The sequence below is a fragment of the Petaurus breviceps genome, unplaced genomic scaffold (assembly GCF_028583685.1).
Source record: "Petaurus breviceps papuanus isolate PSGF00001 unplaced genomic scaffold, PetGlider_PUasm1.0 38, whole genome shotgun sequence".
Lineage (NCBI taxonomy): Eukaryota > Metazoa > Chordata > Mammalia > Diprotodontia > Petauridae > Petaurus > Petaurus breviceps.
Genome location: NW_027186304.1, coordinates 59,454,614 through 59,469,598, shown reverse-complemented (window position 1 = coordinate 59,469,598; position 14,985 = coordinate 59,454,614). Strand labels below are relative to the sequence as shown.

Genomic DNA, 14,985 nt, shown 5'->3' with positions numbered 1-14,985 from the left:
ATTCCCTTTAACCTTCCTGCTCTTCCCTCCATTGTAACAGCTTTTTCTGGCCTCTTCGATGGGTCTAGTGCCTTTTTCATTAAATCTATACTGATGTTTATCATTTAAATATATTTGTAAATGTTTTATAAACATTTAGCATAGTAAAAGACCTAATTTCTATTTAAGATGCAAATAATTCCCATCATTAAATATTTTAAATTCTAAAAATAATTTAATTGGCTCCTTTTTATTGGCAATGAGTAATGCTATACTCATTTTTTAGATGCTGTGGAAACATGAATTTCTAATTTGTATTTTTAAAGCATAGTAGTAACACTCATACTTATGTTGGCCTACAATGTAAAGAAAGAGGTTTGTTGTTAGCTAACAATTTTATATTTAATTTCCTATTTAGGATATAATTGGTTATGTTAATCCTAGCTCTGAAAGCCAAGTTTGTTTTGGACTATATCTACACAACTCACCAGATATTGGCAACACAAACATTTGGATAGTTCAATTCCCCTTGAACCCTCCCTAGAGCCCTAAGTGACAAGGCTTAGAAATAACATTGTTGTCATTTGCAGAATTGTTAAAGATGCTGTGTCAAATTGCCCTGATTCTGCCTCACTGATCCAAAATCAGCCTTTGACAGTAACTTAAGACATGTTTTGAAGATGGCATTTTTAGTGCAATGTCTCAGACATTTGGTTTATTTTTAACAGTAAAAGTTCTATAACTGGAGCCTCTTTCAAGGACATGTGTTAGTTACATTGTTCAATAGGACTGTTTTCCTTATGTTGGCCATGAAAAAGGAAATTACGATTAATTAAAAAAATCATTATTGCCTTTTGTCTCTAGACCATAGTCATTTCCCCACAATCACCCCCTCCCTCCCACATTTGGATTTTCCTTTGTAAGAAAGAAAACAGATTTAAACAAAACTGGCTGACATAGCAATGAGCTCTGGCAATGCATACCTAATTCCACAAGCATAGTCTTCCACTTCTTTATGGAGAATCAAGAAGTGTATTTCATTATAAATTCTCTAGGATCAAAATTGGTCATTGTAATTTATCTGAGTTCAATTACCTTTGAGTGTCATTTTAACTAGTGTTATTATGATTCCTATGCATGTTGTTTTCCTGGCTTAGTTTACTTTATTCTGTACTCATTCATACAAATCTTCCCAAGTATCTGAATTTCTCATATTTAAGGGGGGAGGGAAAGGAGAAATGGAATAAAGAGAAGAGGGAATATGAAAGGAGAGAGAGAAAGAGGGAAGACTAAAAAGGGGGAATGAAAGGGAGGGGAGATACAGAAAAAAGGGGAGAAGAAAACTAAATCAACAAAATTTTTAAGAGAATAAAGTAAAATAATAGAGAGGAAATGCAAATAATTATCAGAACCTATGATGTACAATTAAATGCCAGCAAAACTGAGAACTCAAAAGAAAAGAATGATCATTCAGAAAAATATAAAATGCTTAAATTACCAAAATAAGAAACAGAGTTCTTGACCCCCTATTAGAAAGAGAAATATTGTATAATAAGCTATGAATTATCCACCAAAGAAATATACCCTCATCTTGATGTACATACAAATTAATCAGAATTTTTTTCTTATTACATATATTTCATTATGTTTGTATGGCACATTTTGGTTATTCATCTTCCAATCTATAGGTGTTCACTTTATCCCATTCCTTGCTACTTTCCCAAATGCTGGTATAAATATCTTGGTGTATGTGGAACTTTTCATTTTATCTTTGACCTTATTTTGTTAGGAGCTAAGCAATGAAATTACATTAGGCAAAAAGAAATGATGTTAGTCACTCTTTTTGTATTATTCCATATTGTTTTTGAGAAAGATTGGTCCAATGCATAGATAGCTCTCTTAATAGTATATTAGCAAACTTGTTTTTCCACATTATTTACAATATTTATATTTATACCTTTTTCTCATTTTTGTCACTTTGGGAATGTGAGAGGAAACCACAGAAGTATTTTAATTTGTTTTTTTTCTCTTATTAGTGATCTGTAATATATTATCATATGATTGATGATAGTTTTCAATTCTTCATTTGAAAACTTCATATCCTTTTGCTATTAATCTAATTAGAGTATGGTTTTATATATTTGCATCAATTCTCTATGTAAGTTGGGTATTGATTTTTATTTTTGCCCTATTTAATATAATACTTTTCTCCACTAAACCACTTTTCTTGTTATTCTAGCTGAATTGATTTTGTTTGTACAAATCCTTTTAAATTTTATAAAGTAAATATGATCGTTTATTTTTAAATCTTTATCCTTTGTTTAGTTATAAATTTCCCTGCAGTCATACATTTCAATAATTCATTCTTTATTTTTTTTATGATGTTAATGAATATTTATAGTAAGACTTCATGTCCATTTGAAGCTTATTATGGTATGTAGTGGCAGATTCCAGTTCAACCTGTTACTTGACATATCATATTCAAGTTTTCCCAATATTTCTTAACAAATGGTAATTGCACTCATTGTCTCCCATACCTGTTGTTCAGTTGTTTTTTAGTCATGTCTGACTCTTTGTGACCCCATTGGGGGGGGTGTTGTTCCATGCATTCTAGACACATTCTCCTCTGCATCTTATAATGGATCCCTATGATTCTGAGTCTTCCATCATGACCTTTAAGTCTGAGAATATGAAAATATAGCTAGTACTTAAAGGGGGTGTTAAGGGAAGTGGCATTATTAGGAGTGACATGTTTCAATGAAGACCACAAGATAGAATGAGTATGAAACAAAGAGATTAAAGATAAAAGAAAGTTTATTAATCATGGAACAGGTATTCCAGAGGGCACAGTGAAAGTGTTTAATAAATCTGGAGTAAGACATTGTGGTGTAGGGTTGAGGTGGATGGTTCTGACATATTGGTAAATTGAAGATGGGAAATAGAGTTTGAATATCAGCAGCTGGGGTTCTATGTTATGTAAACAGAGATACCCTAATGAGTTAAATAAGATAGTGACTTCAGAGCAAACTCTGTGTTATATGAAGGCCATGAATAACAGTATTATATCTGAGTTTCTGAAACATGTGAAAATCATTCTCATGCAGGAGGCTTGTATCTTAAGGGATATGGACAGATCATTTATGTTACCAATCCTTCTGATATGCACACTTTTGCCATTCACTTACATTCCTGGAACTGATTGGTTAATTCAGTCATCCATGGAATTGAGGAAACTAGAAAAGTAGTAGGAATAGATTTGTATGAGTAGGGTTATCTGTACTGCTTTAACCTGGGGTTGGGTAGAAAAATCAGGGTGAGAAGCCAGCACTGCAAAATATCAGCTTCTTATTCTAGAATTAGACTTTAATTTTGTTTCTATATCCCCACTACCTAGCAAAGTACTTTACACAGAGTAGGTGTTTAGTAAATACTTGTTGAAATTAAATTAATTGAATTGGTGCCCCTTGTAGATGACATTTAATTCTCATTTCTTTGACTCTTCCATAAATCCAGATTTATATAAAAACTGATTTATATAAAAATTGATGTTTTTTTCTCCCTCTGATCACCTATTGACTTAATCATTGAGGTGACTATCCTCCTTCTCTTTGCCAGTTGCTACAAGTCTTATTCATAAGAATGATCTTCTATTGTAATCATTGTCCTTGCATGAGTATAGAGAAAGAATATTAACTCCAGTACTTAGCCCCTACTTTGTGATTAACACTTCTACTATGAATGACACTATATTTCTGACTCTGATTTCTAATATCTAGCTCTCCTAAAAATATTCTCCTACGTTGTACTGGGAAAAGCCTTACCACTTACTTCTTTCTCTGCCTTTTTGTTCTTTCTTAAACCTAGACTCCTAGAATTTTAAAGTTAGAGATCACCTAGTCCAATTTGCTCATTTTACAGAGGAGAAAACCAAGGATTAGAGAGAATAAATTATTTGGCTATAGAAATAGTTGGTTTCAGAGCCAATATTAGGACTTGATCCCTTTATCTTTTAGTCCACTCTTCTTTCTACTATGCTGTCTTTATGAAGCAATGGTAAACTCACATCTTAAAGGATTGTGGTGTAATGATTATATGCTAAAATGTGATGAACTGCTATCTTTGATGATTATTTCACACTTCACAGACCACTATAAGCGTATGCCTATATTTTCTTTCTGTTCAAGTCTTTTAAGTTAAGGAAAAAGCCATATAACTGTAATATGAGAGATAATGAAAGTCACTTTTTATGTCTGTGTGTTTTACATACACCAAGATAAGTAAAATTCCATATATATATATACACACACATATATACATGCACACATACACACATATATACATACATATATCTATATCTGTCACTCTTTGTGTATGGAATACTATGAGAAATGCAGATAGAGAAAACATAATTTTTGCTCTCATGGATCTAACAGTCTAGCATTAAGCAATCACACATAAATAAGTAGTTATACTACAAAGTTGAATATGATAATCGCATAAAGAAAACACAGTGTAAGATCTAAAGAAGCAGACTGAATTTCTTTCTGGGAACATAACCCTACATGGAGGAAACTGAGTTTAGTTTGGGTATAGAAAAAAGGGATAGGTAGAGATAATTGAGAGGGAATTTCAGATTAAGAGAATGGTTTGAGCAAAAGACATGGAAGCAAGAAAAGCACCACTTGTGAACCAGGGGCAGATTCAGGTTTTTTTGGAGTTAAGAGTAATGGCAAGAGAAATTGTGTGAGATACGGTTAGAAAGATAACACGACACCAGATTGTGCAAGTGTTAGAATTCCAGACTAAGTCTTTTGGACTTTATTAAATTGTCAAAAAGTAGCCATTCAAGGGTTTTAATTAGAGGCATGAAATGATCAGATCTGGATATGAGAAAGATTAATCAGGAAGCATGAATTAAAATGGGAGAGAGGCTAGAAGTAGGAAGATCAGTCAGAATACTTTTGCATTTGTCTCAGTGAAGGGTAATGATTGGCTATTTTAGGGTAATAGAAAGGAGAAGACAGAGTAGATAATTTGGAGTTATCATAAGGCTTCACAAAATTTGCCAATAATTATATATGAAAGGTAATAGACAATATTTAAAGATAATATCAAGATTTTAATGCAAGGTAGTACTATTACTGAAGCAGATATCATCAAGAAACCAGGTTTGGGGGGAGGGAAATGAACTTTGTTTTTGAGATAGTCTTTTAAAGTATCACTCCTGAGTAGAGTTGTCCAGTTGTCCCAGGTAATATTTTCCATCAGAAAGTGCCTTATTTTGACTGCTGTGACCTATCTTATAGTTCAATGTAGGACCAGTTTATGAATTTCTACCTATAGAGTTGAGTCTTAGTAATGCATCAGTCCTGTATTACTTGCATTATTATTCTCATAATAATAATTATTATTATTTATCTTTTCATTCTATTTTGTTGGAGACCAGATAGAAACAGTCAGTCAATAAGTATTTATCAGGCACCTATAATGTTTCAAGAGCTGTGCTAGGGGTAATAAGAAAGGCAAAAAGAGTTCAGTCTAATGGGGAATATACCACAGCAAATAACTGTGTACAAACAAGAAACAAGATAAATAATACAGGATGTAAATCCGAGATAATCAACCGAGGGAAGGGATTAGCATTAAGGGGATCAAAAAAGGCTTCTTGTAGCAGGTGGAATTTTTTTAAATTAATTGATTTATTTATTTACTTTTAGTTTACAACATTCAGTTTCTCAGTCCCTTGAGTTTCAAATTTTCTCCCCCTCCCTCTTCCCTCGCCCCCCCCCCCCCCCCAGTCATGGCGGCATGCACTCAAATGTAGGATCTACAGATATCTTCCCATTAATCATTAGTCAGGTTGTAAAGGATTATAACTGATCGAATGATCAGTGGGAAAGAGGAAACAACAAAACAAGAAAAAGAAACAGAGCAAGTAGTTTATTTCACTCTGCATTCAGACTCTGCATCTCTTTCCCTGGATGTGGATGTCTCTTTCCATCATGAGTCTTTTAGAGTTCTCTTATAACCTTACATTGCTGAGAGGAGCCCAGTCAATCGAAGTTAGTTGTTACTATACGTTGTGTCTGTGATTGTGTACAGATGTCTCCTGGTTCTGCTCTTCTCTCTCAGCATCAGTTTATATATGTCTCTCCAGGTTATTATGAAGTCCATCTGCTCTAGAGGGTGGGATTTTATCTGTAACTGGAAGAAAGCCAAATCGACACCCTGTCATTATTCACTTCCTGGGGCAGTTAGGTGGCTCAGATGACTGGCTTTGGAATCAGGAAGACTCATGTTCATCTAGCCTCAGACAGTTATGACCTGTGTGACCCTGGCCAAGTCACATAAACCTGTTTGCCTCACTTTACTCATCTGTAAACTGAGGTGGAGAAGGAAAAGCAAACCACTTCAGTATTTTTGCCAAGATAATCCCAAATGGAGACTGAACAACAACATTCACTTTAATTTGATATTCAATGTATTCTTGCACAGCTGGATAAAATAACAGCCTTTTGTAATTGAATAGGAGCAAGGAGATGTAAGCTATAACCTTGTGGAAAGCATCTTTGGGACAACTGTAGTAACACAGAATGATGATAATGGTATGTACCTAATCCTTTGCCAGCATGGTTTTGATTTCTTTTGCTAAGTTTGTATATTTTGAGAGCTTTTCTGTCCCTTTCCCTTTCCTCCTCTTCTTTATTACAACTCACAACAAAACTGCAAGTACAGGTGACCTTTTCTTAAACAAAAGAAATATCTGTATCAAGTATGGTTTATTATGATCCTTTGCCATCACCTGTTGAGTGAGCAGTTTGAAACATAGCCACTTGTAGCCTCAAAAGTTAAACAGGTTGGTGTGTGGTTTCTTTTACAGAAAGACTTCTTTTCTCCATTCTATGTAGCTTCTATCAAGCTGTCAAAGTCTTTCTCAGAATATTTATTAGTACATAAGCTGAGCAGACTCTCCATGTTGAGATAATTATAGCCTCTCAACATTGATGACTTTATCATCCTTGATTTAAGAGAACCAGCCCAGCATTGGTCTCCACTGGACAATATGTACTTACATCTGGGGATGCTGAAAATCTTAAACATGTGTGGCATTCAAATAACCTTAAAACAGAATCCTAAAGATTGTCCAGCAGCTAAGTACTGACTACTCTGCCTGGGCTCAGATACCTGCAACATTATCAATGAAATCTTTTTAATTCTTAAGAACACTTGAAGAATGAGTTTTTTTGGGGGGGAAGTAATATCAAAAGCAGATTTTTTTTCTGTATATATGCAACAGTAATCCAGCTTGCAAATGCATTATTTCTGAAAACTTGTCCTCCAAACCGCATGTGAATTAAAATTTTTGTATCAGAACAGAGAAAGCTAGAGGAAGAAGAAAGTCGTAGGTGCAAAGGTACAGGATACTTATCTGGCCTTACCCACAAGGAAGCCTTGACAAGTTTTTATGCTCTCTGCAGTCACTAGTAATCTGGGATCCAGCCGATCCTAAGTAATTTCCTATAACAACTAATATTCTTCAATATATTTGAGTCAAGTGTTAGTTTAACTCTCATCTTTTGGTTGCATGGAAGTAATGGTTACCATATAACTATACTTTTAGAGAGCATTTGCTGCTAAATATTGGAAAAAGAGATAATCGTTAAATCTGTTTAACTTAATCTACTGGAGAAGGACATGACAAACCACTCCAGGATAAGGGGGGGGAGGGGATTCCTTATTCCTTAGGGATAAGGAACTGAAGCATAGCAAGATTAAGTGATTTCCCCAGGGTCATACTGCTAGTATGTGTCTGAGGCAGAATTTGAACTCAGGGTCTTCCTGACTCCAAGTACTATTCTTTTGACTCTAAGTATCTGTGCCAAGAAAATCCTATATGGGGTCACAAAATGTCACACTTGACTAAACCAACTGAAAAAATACTTATATAGGTATCCTTTCTTCAATATAACAAATGGACATCTAGACTTCTCTTGGATACCTCTCATGTGGTGGGAATATACTGTCTTCTGAGGCATCCCATTCTACCTTTAGTTAACTTTAATTGTTAGAAATTTTTTTCACTTATATCTGACTGAAATTTGCCTTTGCACCTTCCTCTAGTTATTCTTAGTTCTTCCTTGTAGAGTTTTTTTTTTTTTAGCAGTTGTAGAACTGTTAAGCAAGCCCAGTGAAGCCTATGGACCCTGTCTCAGAATAATATTTTTTAAATTCATAAAACATGTAGAATTACCAAGGAAACCAATTATATTTAATAAAGTGATCAAAATATTAAAATACAAAAAAGCTTTTGAGTCCCAGGTCAAGCATGCCTCTTGCAGGGCCATGGAAAACAAGCCTAATGCTCTTTCACATAATTAACACTCATGTTTGAAGACAGTAATTCTCTTCCCCCTAGATCTTTTCTTCGCTAGTCTATATCCTAGTTCTTTCAACTTCTCCTCATTTGACCTTGTCTTGAAGCCTCCCAACTTTCTAGTCAAGTTTGCTGGCCTCGAGTTGGCTGTCTAATTTGTTGAATTGAATTAGTATTTATACATTCACATTTTTTTTGCCAGTTCTATCATTGTTCATGGTTATTGGAAGGACACTGACAGAGGCTTAGAAATCACATTTAACAGTTACTGCAGTAGTTTGAGATGAAGCTTGTCTAGCCCTGGTAACTGGAATTCACTGAGGTTGCAAAGAAGTTTTTAATGTCCTGTTCACTATATTTAACCGTTGGTAAATTATTTTCATTCTTTTCTTACCTGACTAAAGTTCATTCTCCTTTAAAAAAATATCAGGATAAAATAACAATGGAGTATATCATCCTTCTTACTTTTATCCATTATCCTCCCTTCCATCCTGAGATGCATTTCTATTCCTTCTGTTATCTTCTTTCCCCAAAGCATTTAAGACATCTAGGTGACACATAGGATAAAAAATAATACTTGGAGTCAGGAAGACCTGATTTCAAATTCTGATTCAGACACTTATTAGCTTTATGACCCTGGGCAAGTCACTTAACCTTGATGTGCTTTTGTTTCCTTATCCTTAAAAATGGGTTTAATCATAGCACCTCCATCACAGGGTTGTTTTGTGAATCAAATGAATATATGTATGCACACACACACACACACACATATATAAAGTACTTTGCAAACTTTAAAGTACTCTACAAATGTTAGCTATTATCATAACACAAAAAACCTTTTTTGTTATTTATTATTTTAATTGCCTCAACTCCTTTGTAGGAACTAAATGTCTTTTGATTAATTAGTGAAATAATTCCATAAAATAGAGCTCTCATGAGGGATCCAACCATTATTTAATTATGATAACTATCATTTTTATTATGTAGTCCTGGATGGAGAAATTCTATATTCAGCAAACATTTATTGGGTCACTGTAGTGGCAACCACACTGGCATACCCAGGATGACTGCTAACACAAATTCTTAGTTCTGCTTTACTAGGAAAGATAGCTGTTCAAGGGGTCAGCAATCTTTTGAAATTACATTAATTAGTTCAGGGAAAAAGTTAACACCCTGAACTTCAGAGAAAATCCAAACAAAGAAAATAGAGAAAATACAAGCAGAGAAATAAAGACCAACAGACAGGGCCTCTAACTGTCTGAGAAATTAGCACAGATTAACACACTGATTCAACTGTCTGACCACGTCAATACATACATAGTTACCAGAGAGAAAAGCACCAACATCTGGGGTTTTCAAAGCCAGGGGACTCCTTGATGACTACTCAGTCTCATCTGCTCAAATCATAAGAACTCTTTTCTAATGAGTGAACCCCAAAGCAAAATGCTAACCTCAGAGTATATAAACAGGATATATATTCAGGGTCAGAGGGCATTGCAACCCTCATTAAGTACTGCCTAATTACAAAGTAACAAAAGGTATGGGCCTTCCTGGAGGAAAAAAAAAAAACAAAAAAAAAACCTCCCCTAAGCAATCTTCCCTTAATGGGCTCCATGTGAGGCTTATTAATGGGGGGGGGGGACACAGGAGATCTTATATCCCATTAATGTTACAGTCACTAATAAAGTAAAACATTGAGCAGTTAGGTATGATAGATCTAGAAATGGCGTACAGTCAATAACCATGGTACTAAGTCCAGAGAACCTGGATTTTAATTTTGACCCAGGGACATAGTATCTCTCTGACACTGGACAAGTTATTTATATGTTCTGGTTCTGTATCCTTGTATGCAAAATGAAGGAGGAAATTATTTCAAATGTTTCTTCTTGCTTATAATTCTACTTCAGATTTTGGAATGGGGAGTCGGGAGAGTAGTACAAAGAAGGTGGAAAAGACATGGATGAAGCTTTTAAAATTAATATCATCATGCTTTTCAATATTCTATGGATATTGCCTTTTATAAATTTTATTTTAGGGAAGCTAGGTGGTACAGTGGATAGAGTGCTTGGGCCAGGAGTCAATAAGACTCATCTTCCTGAGTTCAAATCTGGCCTTGGAAACTAGCTATGTGACCCTGGGCAAGTCACTTAACTCAGTTTCCTAAACTGTAAAATGAGCTAGAAAAGGAAATGGCAAGCTGCTCGAGTATCTTTGCCAAGAAACCACAAAGGGGGTCATGAAGAGTCAGACATAACAGAAAATGACGGAGCAACTACAAAACTGCCATTTTTCTTTTTGACTGGACCTGCTATTACACTGACTTAGGAAAGTCCCTGTGAGAAAATTCCCTTTATCAGTGAATGTCAGCACCCTTTCTTCAATTTATGGTGTTAGAGAGTTACCTGAGGCTCTGTTTGGACATATTAGTGATTCTCAAATCTTTTGTTTACACTACTAAAAGCCATTGAGGATCTCCAGGAGCTTTTATGTGGAATAGCTTTGATATTTGCCATAAAAGAAAAGAAAACTGATACATGTTTAATATAAATTTATGAAGTTATTTAATAACTATACTAAACCTGTTCCATGTTAAGATAAAGATCATAGTTTTATGAGAAATAACAATTTTTCCAGTATAAAAAAATTTAATGGGAAAAGTGCCACTCTTCTATATATTTTTGCAAATGTCTTTAATATCTGGTTTAATTAAAGACAACTGGATTCTCTCATCTATGCTTCTGCTTTTACTCATTTGTGATATGTTGTTTTAGTTGGAGTACATGAAGAAAACTTGGTCTCCCACAGATGTGCAGTTGGAAAAGGGAAGAATATTTTAATAGATAAATAACATCCTCATATTATTATGAAATTGTTCAGACCCACTGAAAGGGTTTCTGACACCCACAGGATGCCATCTTTACTTGGAAAACTCCTGGGTTAGGTCATTTGTTTAGGGTCAGTGATGTAAAAGACAGAGCATGAGGCTAGGTCTTAATAATACTGAGGCCAGCTCTTTATACACATTGTCTTTAATGAAGTAAAGTGTATTTCAGAGAATTAATTGTGTTGGGAGAGAAGCTTTAATTTACTTATTATGTTCTGAAAAAAAATATTCTTTCCAAGTACTGTCTGGTTATCTCCATTGTCAGGAAAGAGAGATAGTGTTGGCAGAATTAAGTGCCTCAAAATCCCGAAAGCAGTTTTGGCAACAAATGAGATGGCATTGGAGAACCAGGGCCCTCCCAGTACTTCTGCTTCTCTGGAACATTTCATCAAGGGAATCTTTACCTACAGTGATGTACACCAGCTGTGTTTTTTAGTCACATGGGTCTGTGCAAGGGGCACTGCATGGGCTCCCTGAGTAGGGTTATCAAGTGCTCCTGCTTTTCAAGATAAAATTTCCATGCTAGATTAAATTGGGGAGAATCTGGTCTTTGGAAATCCATTTACTTTTCTAGTGTTTGGATATTAGAAACAGATACACAGATCTTTTCTTGCCTTTGCATCATTCCCAAGGGTTTTAGTGTTAATGTCCACAAACACTCAAATAGAGAAACAGGTCACAGCAAAAATAAACAAGATCTATTTTATCTCCTCTGCTGCTCTATCGGTTTTTAGAGAGGTTTTCACTGGGTCAGGATAAGGAGGCTGAGTGAGTACAAACCTGTTATCTGATTTGAATCAGTGCTGAAAGTGATAGTGACTTGAGAGGGGGATTAGCATCAGCATCAGAGTATTTTTCAGAGCAGGATCCTCAAGGAATGTTTTCAGATAGTTCTACATGTATCAGTAGCTTTCAGTTGTCCTATACAGAGAGGAACTGTAGAGTCTTTTATTTGCTAAACAGCTCAAATTGTTCATCATGTAGAATAGCTAACCTACCATACAAAGAGTATGGGAACAGAATGTTGCATACATTATCAGATGAAGTCACTGTAGAATTCTTAATCTGAGGTCTGTTAATTTGCTTTTATCTTTTAAATACAATTGATTTCCTTTGTAATTTTATGAATTAAAACAAAAACAAACATTCTTCTGAGAAGGTGTTCATAGGCTTCACCAGAATGCCAAATTGTCTCATGACATAAAGAAGTTTAAGAACCCTTATTCTTTTTTTTCTTTTTGGAGAGGGGAATGTAGGGCAGCTAGGGTTAAGTGACTTGGTCACATGGCTCGTAAGTGTTAAGTGTCTGAGGCCAGATTTGAACTCAGGTCCTCCTGACACCAGGGCTGGTGCTCTAATCACTGTGCTACCTAGCTGCCCCGAGAACCCCTATTATTAAGGTTATTTTTGTTTAATTCTTTTAAAGAGCATTCGGTTCTGCCTGTGGTAGGTTTATGTCTAGGGATCATTTTTTATGCAGAATAATCATTAATTTTATTTTAAAATATAAAAATAAATGATTTTATAAAAACAATCATTAAATCTATTTAAAAAATAAACATAAGTAAAACTTCATATTTTTAAGGATACACTTATTGAAAATCAAAATTAAAAACCAAAGAAATAAATGAATTTAGACCAAGCAGTCATATCCAAAATGAAATTTAGTTGATATAGTTTGAGTCTGCTGAAAGGTACATAGTAATTAGTGGTAGGTAGTAGTTTTATTAGTATTTGGACTTTCTTCAGGTTTTCTATTTGAGTCACCCAGTATTTTTTTTTGGTTAGAGCTGACACCCCTGCTGAAATCTGACTCTAATTCTTTAGTGTGCTGTGGAAGCAACCCTGGGTTCTAGAAGGCTATGTTAGTCAAGCAAGTCAGCAAGCTCTTGCTGATTTTACTAAGCTGGGGAAGTTTGAGCATGGGTGTGATCACATATGACTGTTATCCAAGGACCAACCAAGGTCAGTTCAATGAGATTCATCCCCAGGCTGGCCACAGGGTGATGCAATTTAAGCTACTGTAACTCATGGAAACTATAATATTAAGGCACACAGAAGTGGCAACTTTAGAGCTGCAGAGAGTAACTGTGTGTAGAAATTTAGATCCATTAAATTATTGAAACAAGTGACCACTACGTGTTTTAGTGGGAAGATCAGTGGGTGAGAAATGTAATGATCCATTTTTGATGTGTGAAAAAGAGTCAAAAACCAGGCTCACAGAGAATTTACCTAGATATAACTTATGCATTGACTAGAATGCTGGGCCTAGGGTTGAGTAAGTCTTGAGCTCAAATCCATCCTCAGACACTTACTATCTGTGTAATCATGAGGTGTATGAGATGTTCAGGGAGGACTGGCACCTCTGGTGTGAGGGCTTGCCAAATCCTTTTCAAAGCTACTCATTCACCTTTGATCTTCACCTTCACCCACCTCTCACCTGTGGCTCCAGGAATCTGTAGCATACACAGTGGCCACACCTTGGTAAAACTGTCTTGGCACATGGGCTAAATTAGATTGAGAGTAATAGACAGGCCTCAAACCTGTTGGTGAGTTAGGGAGATGTCTAACCCCAAGCATCTGAAGACTTTGCCTGATGGAATGGGCAGATGAGAACAGTTTGTTCTGATGGCCATGAAGGCAGCCGAAGCAGGTACCATGGAGGGCTTAGAGCTTGGTTAGACATCAGAGATGCCAGTCATCCACAGCATCCTGGGCCATTGCCAGTAGTCCTGACTTGTGTCTTTCTACTGGACTTTGATGACTGGAAGGGAGAGTGAGGCTAATGACTTTGTGCAATTCTGTCTCACTTAAATCCAATCTCATGATGTCATTGGTCTTCTTCAAAACAAAGGACAATCAACACCTCCAATGTTTCCTCACTTGTAAAAAGGAAATAATAATAGCACTTACTTCCTGTGGTTGTAAGGATCAGATGAGATAATATTTGTAAATTGCTGTGTAAACTTTAAATATTACATAAATGCTAGCTATCATTAATGATGATGGTGATGATAACAATAAGTAGGTATTATGTGTTAGGAATGGTCTAGAAATACAAAGATAAAAACGAAACAAGGAGCCTGCATTCTAAAAGGGGAGAAGACAGATGCATAAATAAGTATATTCAAATGTACGTATATGCATATACATATATAAATTTTAGTGGGAAGGGACACTAGCATTTGGAAGGACAAGGAGAGGCTTCATGGAGAAGTTCTTACTTGATAAGGAAATAATCCAGTAACAGAGAATTATGCTTAGGAACAAGCCACTTTATAGTGCTTGCAGGAGAGACTGGAAAGCCAAAATTGAAAATTATTCCCCCAAAGAGTAATTTTCAGACAGTAGAATTTTTATACATTCATAAAAATGGCTAAGTGTTATCAGTGAAAATTATTTCCAGCTTACAGAGAAGCCAGGCACAGGATATCTTCTAAGGAGATGAACATCAAAGCAGGTACAGCTGTCTTTACTTCCTGGAACTATTTTGTATTCTTATTATCAGTAAGGCCTTACAGAGATAGGACAACGAGCTTTTTTTAGCTCAAAATAACATTTTGGATTCCTGATGCCATCTGCTTTCTCCACAAGACAAAGTTTACTGCTTAATTAAGAGTTAAGCCCTTTATAACTTTAACACATTTGAACATTATTTTGAAGCAAATAAGGGATTCTAAGAGATGGAGGACAAGAAAAAAAAGAAAGGCATTCCAGACATGGGAGACAGTCAGTGATGAGTGGTGAA

General features: G+C 35.4%; 2 protein-coding genes across 2 annotated transcripts in view; both read left to right on the top strand.

Annotated features, from left to right (window-relative positions):
* Nucleotides 1–14,985, top strand: part of PXDNL (peroxidasin like) — a 557,041-nt gene that overhangs the window by 280,882 nt on the left and 261,174 nt on the right. The gene's annotated exons all lie outside the window — the stretch shown is intronic.
* Nucleotides 1–14,985, top strand: part of PCMTD1 (protein-L-isoaspartate (D-aspartate) O-methyltransferase domain containing 1) — a 548,363-nt gene that overhangs the window by 349,016 nt on the left and 184,362 nt on the right. The gene's annotated exons all lie outside the window — the stretch shown is intronic.